General features: G+C 52.0%; 6 non-coding genes across 6 annotated transcripts; 2 read left to right on the top strand and 4 right to left on the bottom strand.

Annotated features, from left to right (window-relative positions):
• Window positions 1-561: 561 nt before the first annotated feature.
• TRNAC-ACA (transfer RNA cysteine (anticodon ACA)) lies at window positions 562-643 on the bottom strand. The gene has a single exon. It is a non-coding gene; the product is annotated as a tRNA-Cys (tRNA).
• Window positions 644-2,979: 2,336 nt separating this feature from the next.
• Window positions 2,980-3,053, top strand: TRNAI-AAU (transfer RNA isoleucine (anticodon AAU)). Its single transcript has one exon. It is a non-coding gene; the product is annotated as a tRNA-Ile (tRNA).
• A 2,191-nt stretch (window positions 3,054-5,244) lies between these two features.
• TRNAE-CUC (transfer RNA glutamic acid (anticodon CUC)) lies at window positions 5,245-5,316 on the top strand. The gene has a single exon. It is a non-coding gene; the product is annotated as a tRNA-Glu (tRNA).
• A 4,214-nt stretch (window positions 5,317-9,530) lies between these two features.
• On the bottom strand, window positions 9,531-9,602 carry TRNAC-GCA (transfer RNA cysteine (anticodon GCA)). The gene has a single exon. It is a non-coding gene; the product is annotated as a tRNA-Cys (tRNA).
• A 667-nt stretch (window positions 9,603-10,269) lies between these two features.
• On the bottom strand, window positions 10,270-10,342 carry TRNAA-UGC (transfer RNA alanine (anticodon UGC)). The gene has a single exon. It is a non-coding gene; the product is annotated as a tRNA-Ala (tRNA).
• Window positions 10,343-11,617: 1,275 nt separating this feature from the next.
• Window positions 11,618-11,722, bottom strand: TRNAR-UCU (transfer RNA arginine (anticodon UCU)). The gene is made up of 2 exons: window positions 11,686-11,722; window positions 11,618-11,653 (listed from the first exon to the last, which is right to left on the bottom strand). It is a non-coding gene; the product is annotated as a tRNA-Arg (tRNA).
• Between the last annotated feature and the right edge of the window lie 1,052 nt (window positions 11,723-12,774).

The raw sequence follows: 12,774 nt of genomic DNA, 5'->3' as shown, positions 1-12,774 counted from the left end.
ACTCTTAATCTTAGGGTCATGGGTTCAAGCCTGATGCTGGGTGGTGCCCTTCCTTAACTCATGGGCTCTTGTCTTGATGATGGAATAGAAGCACAGTGTGTTTAAACAGCTGCCATGTGAATGTACTTGAAAGTGGCAAGCATCAGTGATCTGTGTGAAAGGCAGGTGGCCAGTAATTAGAGTCCCAGGTATGTTGTGTGCACAAAGGAAGGTAGGAATGTGCACTGGGTAGTCTGATAATGGGGTTTAGTGAAAAGTAATAGGTGTAATCGCATTGCACAGGAGGGTTTTTCTTGCGCAAGAAGGGGCAGTGTAGACGCTCCTTCTTGTGTAAGAGTCTCTTCTGAAAAAAGTGGTGGCTTATTAGCTATGCAAATGAGGCTCAGCAATATTCCACACTTAGCCTCATTTGCATATTACTCATGCAAGAAGCTACAAGAAGCTACAAGTGTAAACATAGCCCATGTGTCCCTTCTGCTGGGACAGGCACGTTCTTCTCAGGAGTCTCAGAGTTTGGGTACCTTGTTGCCCTAGGAAGGGGTGTGACCAAAACACAGGCCTCCCTGTGAGCAGGATTTGAACCTGCACAGGGAAACCCTATTGGATTTGTAGTCCAACATTTTAACCACTCAGCCATCACAGCTCTGAGTTTTAGTAGCTCAGGGAAACTGGTAAATAATCCCAGTGCCCAGGCCTGACGTCACCTGTCAGAATTCACACAGCAAACCATTTCAATAGTCATGCAGAGGGGTCCTGGGCGCTCTGGTCTGAGGCTGCCTTGGAGGTGAGTTCTGCTTCCAGGTCTCCCTCCTCCTCCTTGGTCTTCTTCCTTCCTTTCCCTTTCCCTCCTTCTTCCTCTTTTCGTTTCCCCTTTTCCTTCTTCTTATCTATATAGTGATAATTTAGTCCTGCTTAACCAATTATTTTAGTATAATGTTACTAACCAAAGCTAACATACTATTATGATTTACCTAACCAATCATACTTCACCATCTTTGTTGATTTTCCCCCAGCAACATTAATGATACAGCCGACAGAAACAGCTACAAACCAGACAGCGATCACACAGACAAACACTAGGAAAGTGAGGATGATAATCATAGAATGCCAATTGCACAAACTCAACTATTGCTAAGCAGTTTTTTTTCTGAACAAATGCTGTTAACTAAGTTCTCTCTACCCACCCTTAGATCTGTTTCTTACTTGGTGACGGTGCGGGTCAATAGGATCAGACCCCCTGGTCACAGTCTAGTGTGACCCTATTGAAATGCCATTTAGGTGGAACATGAGCTCAGGCTTTATAATTAATTGCTGCCACTCTGCCTGCAGAAGGTTTTAGTTTAGATCTGCCAAATAGCTAGAGGCCTTCCAATGGACACACGTTGTTACAGAGAACAATTCCAAGCATAAGACACCAGAACCCACACGCACAGTCAACACAACTGCAAAGGGACTCAACCCTTCAGTCTTCTGATCTAAAGTCAGATGCCTTTTCTTTTAGGCCACACAGTCCTGTTTAGGAATGGACATTTCAAAGTGTGTAAGAAGGGAGCAGTCTAGCTAGCCCCGCCCCCCTGCTTGTTCTGCCAAAGCCAGTTGGGTGGGGTGGGGCTGCTTATGGGGAGGCAGAGCCCTGTGCCTGTCTCAGGGCATCCCAGGGAGGCTCCTTGCAGCCCAGGAGAAGAAGGGGGCTCTGGGTGGAAGGAAAACAAGCAAAGCTGGTCCGAGTGGCCATAAGCTAGAACTCCAGTTCAGCCTAATTGAATCACTGCTGGCTCATGTAGGTCCCATGGGCTGTGTCTCGACGGGCCAGTTTTTCCAGAAAATCAGCTGCTTTTCCAGAAAAACTTGCCAGCTGTCTACACTGACCACTTGAATTTCTGCAAAAGCGCTGACTTCCTACTGTAAGAAATCAGTGCTTTTTGCGGAAATACTGTGCTGCTCCCATTCGGGCAAAAGTCTTTTTCCAAAAGACTTTTGCACAAAAGGGCCAGTGTAGACAGCAGAGATTTATTTTTTGCAAAAAAGCCCCGATTGAGAAAATGGCGATCGGGGCTTTTTTGCAGAAAAGCGCATCTAGATTGGCCACGGACGCTTTTCCACAAAAAGTGATTTTGCGCAAAAGTGTCCTGCCAATCTAGACGCTCTTTTCTGAAAATGATTTTAATGGAAAACTTTTCTGTTAAAAGAATTTCCGGAAAAACATGCCAGTGTAGATGTAGCCATGGTGTAAGAGGCAGCACTCAGAACTCTGAATCATGTGATCCGAGTTCAAATTTCTGTGGGACTTGCTGGGGTTGGGCTGGTTGCTGCAAAACCCTCCAACTTTATGAGCTTTGGGCTCCTTATCTGCAGGCTCCCCAGAGAGAGAGTTCTGTGCCTCCTGCTGGGTGTCTGATGCCCCCTGGAGCTCAGTCTGATGCTATGGTCTGCCTGGCTGAGATGGGCTGGGCCCTAAAACGTAACCTGCCTGGAGCTTGCTGCTTACCCTTGTGGTCTCTTTTGTGGTCCCCAGGAGCTGCCAGGCTCTGACTCTTGCCCCCCTGGCGCTAGCAGGTGCCCCCCCCCCCCAAACAATCTTTTAAATGGGTCTTTCTGGTCCCTCTCAGGGTGTTTTTCTCCTCGGCAGCAGCGCACAAGAGAGAAGCTGTTGCCAGTGGCCCTGCAAGACAAGATGAGCTTTGCCTGCCCCCCTCAGCCTGACTCAATACTTGGCCCCATTCCTGCCTCTCTTCCCAGTGGCCGAAAGGGGCTGCGGCTGCTGCCGACAGGGAAGAAGCTGGGAGGCAAGGTGCTGGCAGCAAGAGATTCCGGTTGCCTCTTTGCCCTGGGTCTCAGTGCGCCATGCCGGACACCAGCCACCTTGACCAACCCTCAAAGCATCTGGACTAGTGAGCCCACATCACAGTGAGTTGCTAGTGGCCCTGTTAGAGAAGAGGGGCCTTTCTGAAAGGGCCATTTGTGAACTTAGCTCCTGAAGGCCAGCTAGCTCAGTTGCTTAGAGTGTGGTGCTAATAACGCCAAGGTCATGGGTTCAAGCCCCATGTTGGCCACATGGTTGTTTGCTGCAGTTACTACTCTTCGTCTATTTCTCTGTCCCCCCAAGACACAGTCTTTAGCTGCCTGCTATGGACAGGGAAGCAGAAACAGGCAAAAGGCTGAGAGCTTTGCAGAACTGAGGCCAGAGAACTGGTAGGAGGAGGATCCAGTCTGCACAGACCCAGTGGCTAAAAGGATCTGGCCTGCTTTTCCCTAATGGCAGGGAAAACTCTTCTCTTCCCTCCATTGTCCCCAGTGGGGTGACCTGATCCCAAATTCCTGCTGCTGCAGTGGCTGGCCCATGGCTCCTCCAGCCCAAGCTACAGAGGGAGGCTCCATATGTCCAGGTGATGGGACCATGTGCCCAGCCCACAGAGCTGCTGCCAACAACCTGGTCACCTGCTTCAGTGGCCCAGCAGCCCCTCCCCAAAACCTGCTCCTGCTCAAGGCCCCCCTGAACCCACCCAGGCTCCTGCTCCTCTGACTTCTGGACTAGCCAGCCCACATCTCAGTGAGTCGCCCGTGGCCCCATCAGAGACGAGCTCGTGGCAGCGGCAGAGACGTCCCTGCAGCTGCCTGTGGGGTCTTTCCCAAAGGGCCCCTCGTGGGCTGCTGGCTCAGCTGTTTAGAGCTTGATGCTGATAACGCCCAGGTCGTGGGTGCAAGCCCCATGCTGACCACAGGGGTGTCTGGTTTGGTGACTTGCCTTTGTGTAGCTGCCTGCTATGGACAGGGAAGGAGAAAGAAGCCCTGGGAGGTGAAGCAGCGGGAGGGAAGCAAGGAGCAGAGTGTCAGCTGCCAGCCGAGAGTCACAGGTGCCCTCTGCCTCCTGGGACCGCCCCTCCCTGAGCCGCCAGCCCCCTGTCTCTCACCGTGCGCCCCTTGGGGAGTCCACTCGCTCTGGGCACTGGGGGCCTCCCGCTCCCACAGGGAATGACACAGCCCTGTGCCCTCGCCCAGAGCCACTCCCAGCCCGTGTGAAACAGGAGGGTTCATTGAGCGTCTGACACAGCACAGGGACCCAGGCAGGCAGCAGGGGCTGCGGGTGAGGAGTGAGGGCACCAGAGGGGGCAGGGAAACAAGTAGCACCAAGACTCTTGCCACCAGGGTCTGGCCACCCGACTCCCTGCCCAGGCTGCTGGGCCCCCGACCACTTCAGCTGCCGGGTCAGCCCGGGAGCTAAGGCAGGAATGGGGGGAAGGAGCCAGTCAAACTGCAGGTGGCAGGAAACACCAGTCTCGCCTTCCTGGGCCGGGCACGACGGCATCATGTTTGTGACACGGCTGCCAGACATCCCGCACAGTTAATAACCAGCTAGAGGGGTTTATGGGTAGCTCAGTGTGGGGAGCCTAAGATGAAATATTTAAAGGACCCTGGTTCAATCCCAGGCTTTGCCATGTCTCTCGGTGCAGCAGGGCCCTCTCTGGTCCCCTTGCTGTGCTAGTGCCCTGTGACATCCCCTCATCTATCTTAGCCACAGCCCAGCACTGGAAACTCCCGTCCATCTGATTAACCCCCTTCACTTCCAACCCTCCCTCAGAGTCCTTGCTTTCTTGGCTAAAGTCCCCTCCCTGGTGCGTGTGGCTGGCAGTGGTTACTAGATGGATCCATTTACATGTAGCTTCACTGAAACCCCCCTTGTTGGCCTGCGCCCAGGTCAGTCCGTGTCACTGGCTCAGGGGTTTCTCCCCCCAGCACGCTGCAGAGAAAGCCCTTGTGTGTGAAAGGGCCTCAGGGAGCCCAGAAACCAAGTTAAAAATAAACCAAAAGGAAACATTTTTGCGCCCAGTGGAACTCCTTGCCAGAGGATGTTGGGAAGGTGAAATCTACAAGAAGGTCCAAAACAGAACTGGAATATTTAATGCAGGAACGGTCAATCAATGGCATTTAACCAGGATGGACAGGGCAGGTGTCCCTAGCTGGTGTATTCTAGAAGCTGGAAATGGGCAACAGGAGGGATCACTTAATAACTGTCTGTCCTGAGGATTCCCTCAGGACAATGAAATCGGCTGCTGTCCTGAGACAGGATCCTGGGCTAATTGGACAACTCACATGACTCAGTCTGTCTGCTTTGATGTTCTGTTTGGTTTCTGTTCTTGTCACCTCTGGGCAAGGGAGAATGGACCTGCCACCCCCACCCTGAAGTGGACAGAAAATGGCCTGTGAAAGGCTAGTGTAGGTGAGCAAAGAGGCTTGTTTTACATGTCCCTGGTGGTCTAGTGGTTAGAATCCAGCACTCTCACTGCTGTGGCCTGGGTTCGATTCCCAGTCAGGGAAACCAGCCTGCAGTTTCATGTGACAACTGCCTTGTCTCTTTTCTCACCTATGTGACAGCAGCTGTGACCCAAGAGGTTACATCAGGCTCCTTCCCACCTCCCTGGCACTGCTAAGACAGCACTTGCCATTTTCAGAAGGGGTGGAGCTGGGTGACTCAAACTGCCCCTCCCCTCTCCCATGCAGGCAGCAGCCCTGCAGGAAGCTCTGTGGCACACACAACACTAGCCCAGCGCAGTGTCAGGTCAGCACAAGATCCATTGGTTCAGTTTGGTTGTTGAAGGAGACAACCCAGAACTGGCTCCAGCCCCCACTCAGTAACCTGGAAAAATGACCCACCAGGCCTGGGCCCCTCGGAGAGGCAACAATTCCCCTGAGTGAAACCTGAGCTAGATCCATCCATGTCTCAGCAAAAGGAAGAAAGCTGGGTTCTTTTCATGTGTCTTCTTTGTTCCAGAGTCTCTAGGGATGTGGCACCGAAACCTTTTGTGCTGGCCGTAATGTTTTCCTTTATTTAAAATGAAGTTTGATCAACTAACATGAGACAGTTCAAACGCTTAATCATTTCATGATTTAAATTAAACTTTTCTCCCCAGCTGCAGCCCTAGCAAAATGGCTGGGGTGTAATTATATCGTTAGTGGTGAGTGTCCATTAGTAACCAAGAGTCCATTGAAAGCTTTGGGGAGGGCAGGGGCTAAGCAAAGGGGCGGGCTCTTGGGGAAGGGACGGGATAGGTCCTGGCTTGCCCTGACATTTAAAAGGTGACCTTAGGGCCTAGCAATGTGGCCCCCTGAGCAGCCTCTGATGTTCCCTGCTTGAGCCCCAGAACCAGCCCTGAGTGACGGGGGCAGGGAGAGCAGCTCACACATGCCAAGGGGCTGGCCAGGGGCAGGAGTGACATCACAAGGGCCTTGTGCAGCACCTCAGCTCATTGGCTGGGAGGCAGTGACCTCACAGAGGATCCATGGCAACAGCCAGGTGGGACAGGCTGGGGCATCTCAGAGACCCCCATGGCCTGGCTGCCTGGAATCTCCTTTATGAGGTTTCCCCTTGAGGGCAGAAGGGATTGAGGGTCCCAGCTGGGAGTGTCTCTGTGGAGATTTCCCCTTTCCCCAGGCTGCAGTGGGAGGGGCTGGGGCAGGCAGAGGTACAGGAGGAGCTGGCACTGAACTGAAGAGAAATCTGGGAGAAGCAAGAGGTAGGGCTGCAAACATCCAATGAGAATGGGATTTGAACCCATGCCTGAAGGGACTTTTTTCAAACTACCCAAAGCCAGCACTGCCAGGAACCTTTGTGCTACGCGCTGGCTGGCCGGGGACATCCAGGGCTGGAAGGTTTTGGCTTTTCACAATGTTCCCTGGGCTGTTGTACAAAGCTCAGTGCTCGTAACAAACCCAAACAACCCCTGGCTACATCTACCCTGCAGACTTCTTGCTCAAGAACTGTGTTGTGCAAGAGTTCTTGTGCAAAACGTCTTGTGCAAGAGCACGTCCACACTGCCATGTGCTTTTTGGCAAGAATGTCGGAGGCAGTGTTCACGCTCTCTTGTGCAAGAATGCTCTGATGGCCATTTTAGCCATAGGGGTTTCTTGCACACAAAAAAACTGTTGCCCGTTCATACTACCTTCTTGTGCAAGAGCTCTTGCACAAGAGGGTTTATTCCTCATGGGGAAAGGACTAACTCTTGCCCAAGAAGCCCTCTTTTCCTACGTCTTGCTGTAAATTTAGTTGCTCAAGAACGCGCATGCAGAGTAGATGCTTCTCAAGTTTTTGCGCAAGAACGGCCATTCTTGAGCAAGAAGCCTGCAGTGTAGATGTAGCCCTGGGTGCCCAGAGATGAGCTGTCTAGTCACAGTCTGGCTCGGCGCGCACTCTGCAATGGGAAGATGTCCATGGAGCAGGCAGATGGCAGCAGCACATGGCTCTGGTGGGCCCAGCATCCAGAGGAGCGTTTCCGATATGAGTGTTTACTGACAGTGTCCGTCTCTCGTCTGATTTCACAGTGAGCTTCCTTCACATCCCCCTGCCGCAATTCCTTGACCTTGGTTCTGACTTGGTCTAGGATGTGGGGGTAGGAGGGAGGTGGCCTTTCTTTGTAAGACCATTGGCCATTCGGCATAAATGTCCACATTCCTCCGCATGGACTGCAGGGCCTGCAGAGACTCCTCCTGGGATCACAGCTCCAAGAGGGTCTTTATCTGTGGCCCAGACAATGACAGTGCCTGGCGTTTGCTGCCCCTTGCTTGATTTGATTCCCAGCCAAAGCAAGGTGGGAAGGGAACAGGCAGCCTCCTGGAGGAGATCTTATTTAACCCTGAACAACAGGCACAAGTGGGTCCCACAGCCAAGGGCTCCCTCTCACCGCTTTTCGTGGAGAGCAGCTCAAACATCCTGTACTGTGTATTCTCAGATTGCCCCTGTCCCACCTGGCTGTTGTCATGGACCTTCTGTGAGGTCACTGCCTCCCAACCAATGAGCTGAGGTGCTGCACAAGGCCCTTGTGATGTCACTGCTGCCTTGCAGGGCTCATGTCCTGCTCCTGGCCAACCCTTTGGCCTGTTTGAGCTGCTCCCCCTGTATCACCCCCACTCACTCTGGGTACGTCTACACTGCAGAAGTAAACAGGGTCTCAACCGCTGTTTCCAATACAGCCAGCTGAAAGGGGAGAGCAGTCCTAGGTGTGGGACACTCCTTCAGTTGTGTAGCCTTGCAAGATAATCAGCTGTTGATATGTAAATAGTGATAGAAATGTAGCCGTGTTAGTCTGGGGTAGTTGAAGCAAAATGCAGGACAATGTAGCACTTTAAAGACTAACAAGATGGTTTATTAGATGATGAGCTTTCGTGGGCCAGACCCACTTCCTCAGATCAAAAAATCTGATATGTAAATCTGATATGTAAATACAGCTCATGCTGTGCTGGGAAAGGAATCCAGGCTGTGGCTATGTAAATCCACTTCAGCCAGTGCTATAGGCCTGATGGAGGATCAGTTGTGAGAATGGAATATGGAGTATTGTAACTAATTTGGCTGTTGTGGGGTCACAAAACCGTTTTATCTCTAACTGTAGGAATTTTTTTTTTCAAGACAAGCTTTTTATTCTGATCAACAAATTTTCAAGTTTATTCCACTCTTCCTTGAATCCATAAGTTAGAGAAGTTTTAAGGTACAGAAGTATATTTTTCCTCTTTGAAGCCAAACATATTATAAAAAGGAAACCATGTATACAGAATCACAACTATGTCCACGTAGCTGTTCATTGTTTAATATTTGAATTCGAAATTCAAATATTAAACATCTGGAGTACAAATATAATAATGATAAATGGATACGTGATGATTGGAGAAAATTATTTCATTCTTCAAGATTCTTTTGTTTAACTTCCAAGGCTGATTTAGCAGAGTTCTTTGCAGCTCTTTGTATAAAATATGTACCAAGATGGACACCCAGAAATGAAAATCCTGCCACAAGCAGCCAGTTCTTTCTAATCCAACTGGTTTTTCTCATTTCTTCCATCGTTGGCAAGATCGCAGATGCAAACTTTCAAGGTTAATTATATCTTTTTATATATAGTACTACTATTATTTTCCTTTATTTTGGCTTTCATTTTGCATCACATATGTCACAATGCCAGGTTCTGGTACATAGTCCTCTCTTTTTGTTTGGAAAATAGAATTGGACTTGATCTTATACCACCCCCAATGTATCAGCCCAAGGCTAGTTCCCATAACAATCAAAACTTTGTAGTTCTTCCAGATGGTTTTAAGGCTCATACTGGCATCTACCTGATTAGTAGAGCGCCCACAGCTGCTTACAGTAGACAGCACATGTTTCTACTGGTGGTGCACATAACCAAATGTATTCTTCCCCTTCGCTCGCAAACCACCCAATTGTAAAATATGACACCAGTGCTTGCAGGAGAGACACTGTCATTGAAAAAAGTCTGGGATGGACGAGCCTTCCCCTTCCAGACTCAAGTGGAGTGGACTCTGGGTGTGGGGAGAAGGAGCGTGAACCAGCAGTCCATATGTCCTCCAGCTATGAGCTATGAGACGGGTTCATTCTGTCTCTCCCTCCCCCACTACCCATTCTAAGGATAGACCTAAAACAGACTCCTTAAGGAATCTCTTTGTTATTTTGAAATATTATTCCAGTGGGGGCTGGAATCTTTTGTCCAGCCTAGGAAAGGAAAATATTTCCACTAGAAGGAAATTTTCCAAGGGGGCACTTGAATTTGAACCAAGGACCACTTGATCTGCAGTCAAACACTCTGCCACTGAGCTACACCCCCACAGACATCAGCATCTGCAGCCAATGTTGGGAACTGGACGAGGAACAAGAGACAAGAGGCTTTTGTGTAATACATCCCAGGTGCCACCCTTGTGCTTGGTCTCCACACTGAGCAGGTGGGTGGCAGGGGTCTGATGCTGTCACAGCTGCAAGGCAAGTCACCCACCTGGCCCCTGAGCTCCATGTGGGCAGCAGCCAGACCGTGTGAATGGAACAGAGGGTCATGGGGGGCAGGGATTTGTATATTTTAGGAAGGGTTCTGAGTCCTGGCTCCCAGCCACGCACCTTGGCAGAAAGACCAGCAGCCCCTGCACAAAGCCCATTGTGGGAATAAGAGTTGGGGCGGCAGGAAAGGGGCCGGCCCCTCAGCACCAGCAAGCCGGTGGGAGAAGATGGGAGTGAATCCTGCTACCTCTCATGCGCAAAGGCAGCACTTTTCCAATGCAGCTAATTCTGCCCCACCTGCAACCTGCCTCCAGTGCTTTTGCCACTGTCTGGCCCAGGAGGGCTGGTGTCCAGCAGCTCTCTGCCCCAACGTGGCTGGCTTTTGGGGAGAGCAAGTAGGAAGTGGGGACCGGGGCTGGGGGGGCGGGGGGGGCTACTGGAGTCACTTAGCTCCCTGGCTGGATCTGCTGGTAAAAAGAAAAATTGGAAATTTCTCCCCTCAGTGGAAAATGTGGGTATCGATCCCACTACCTCTCACATGCAAAGCGAGCGCTCTACCACTTGAGCTAATTCCCCTGCTACATGCACAATGGTCTTCTTGGAAGCTCTTCCCTTCTCCACAGAGACGTCGGCCTTCTAGGTCAGTTAGTCGTGGGAAAGGAGAAGGCTCCAAAAAGGCCTCAAGGGCAGATCTCAAGGAGACTCCTTTCAGCAAAGACATTGGGGGAGGCTCTGAGATGGCCCCTGCCCTGCAGCCTGTCCCACCTGGCCATTGTCATGGACTCTCTGTGAGGTCATCACCTCCCAACCTCCATTAGCCAATAAGCTGAGGGGCTGCAAAAGGCCCTTGTGATGTCACTGCCACACCCACCCCTGCCCTCCAGGGCTAATGTCCTGCCCCAGGCAGCCCCTTTGCATGGCTGAGCTGCTCCCAGGGGTGAAAGTGACACATTTCTCACAGGGCCTGTTCTATTGGGCACCACCCCTTGGGCTGGGCAGGAGGGAGGGGGCGGCTCAAGGCAGGAAGTGGGGGGAGGGGTTGTGATAGGACAGTACCTGTAAGAAATTAAAATGTGGAGTGTGGGAGGCTCACGGCAGGGATTTGGGGAGTGTGTGAGAGTGGGGGGGGGGGCTCAGGGCAGGGGTGAGGATGTGGGAGGGTAGAGAAGTCAGGACACAGGATCTGGGATATGGGGGAGGCTTGGGGCTGGGACTGTGTGTGTGTGTCGAGGGGATCCCTCTGCTCTGTGTTCCCTGAGGCCCTTTAACACACAAGGACTGACCTGGGCACAGGCCAACGAGGGGGGTTTCAGTGAAGCTACATGTAAATGGATCCCTCTAGCAATCCCTGCCAGCCACACGCACAGGGGGAGGGACTTTAGCCAAGGAAGCAGAAGCAGCCAATCTGAGGGAGGTTTAGAAGCAAAGATGGGCTGCTGCAAGGATGGATGAGGGGATGTCACAGGGCACGAGCATGATAAGGGGAGCAGAGAGGGCCCTGCTGCACCGAGAGACATGGCAAAGCCTGGGATTGAACCAGAGACCTTTAAATGTTTCATCTAAGGCTCCGCACACTGAGCTGCCAACAAACCCGTCTGGCTCATTATTAACTGTCCAGGATGTTTGGAAGCCGTGTCACAGCCTGAGTGTTGCTCAGCACTAGTAGGAGACAGGGAGGGACAAAATGGTCCTTTCAGAACAACCCCCAGCCCTAACCTCAAGGACCAGCCCTTTCCTCCATCCTTACTGGGGTCTGCTGGGAATTGCCTGGATGCCAGCCCACCCCAGTGTCAGCCTAAGGATTGACTGGTCTGTAAAAGCTGCATCCTGGAAATGAGGAAGCAGCTAAAGTGACTCTGGTGGGACTTGAACCCACAATCTTTGAATGTCTTGCTGGACTCACATTAACCACTACAGCTTAGAAGTCCAATGTGCTTTCCATTGCACCACGGAGCCTGAAATCTCCACTCTCTGCTTTGCAGCATGGCAATTGCTGGGGGGGGGGCTGTCTCTTTTGGGAGAGAAGGAAGGAAGAGGGAGGGGGCCACTGAAAATAAAGGATAGAGCTGTAATTGGAGAATGTGGGCATCGATCCCACTGCCTCTCACACGCAAAGCGAGCGCTCTACCACTTGAGCTAATTCCCCTGCCTGCAAATGGCTTTGCTGCCTCACCCACCTTGTTCCAGAACCCACAACATCCCAGCGAGTGCTACTTGTGAGACTCACACCTGTGGGCCGGCTAGCTCGGAGGTTTAGGACGTGGTGCTCATATCACACTGACGCGTCTTAAGAGCAAGCCCCTTATTTCAAGCTATAACAGGCTCGCTATTCCAACGTCCCTGCATGGGGATTTATTTCGAAGTGCTGTGTAGCCAGCCCCAAATTACAAAATAAGCTATTTCAAAATACAGGCAGTCCCCGAGTTACGCGGATCCGACTTATGTCGGATCCGCAGTTACGAACGGGGCCCTTTCTCTCCCTGGTCTCCAGGGAGAGGAAGCAAAGCGGCGGAACACGCGGCCAGCTGACAGCCCAGCAGATGCAGAGCAGAGCAAAGCAGATGCGTCTGGGCTGTCAGCTGGCCGCGTGTTCCGCGGCTTTGCTCTGCTCTGCTCTGCTCCCCCTCCCCCCGGTCTGCAGACCAGGGGGACGGGGAGCAAAGCAGAGCAAAGCCACGGAGCCCAAGGGCAGCAGGATAGCCACAGCGCGTCTGGGCTGTCCCACTGCCCCCGTGCTCCGCGGCTTTGCTCTGGACGCCTGTGGTACAGCAGCTGGGGCGCTGCCGGTTGGTCCCGTAGTGCCGCTCTGGGCCACTGGACCAACCCAGCAGCACCCCAGCTGCTCTGCCCCAGGTGTCCCCAAGTCAGCAGCTGCTGAAAATGACCAGTGGCTGACTACAGGAAGCCTCTGTCCCGGGCTTCTTGGAATCAGCCGCTGATCAGTTTCAGCAGCAGCTGACTTGGGGATGCCTGGGGTTCTTAAGTTGAATCTGTATGTAAGTCAGAAC

This window comes from Pelodiscus sinensis, chromosome 31 (assembly GCF_049634645.1).
Source record: "Pelodiscus sinensis isolate JC-2024 chromosome 31, ASM4963464v1, whole genome shotgun sequence".
NCBI classification, from domain to species: Eukaryota; Metazoa; Chordata; order Testudines; family Trionychidae; genus Pelodiscus; species Pelodiscus sinensis.
The sequence above is the reverse complement of the archived record's forward strand: the minus strand, read 5'-3'. Positions and strand labels throughout refer to the sequence as shown.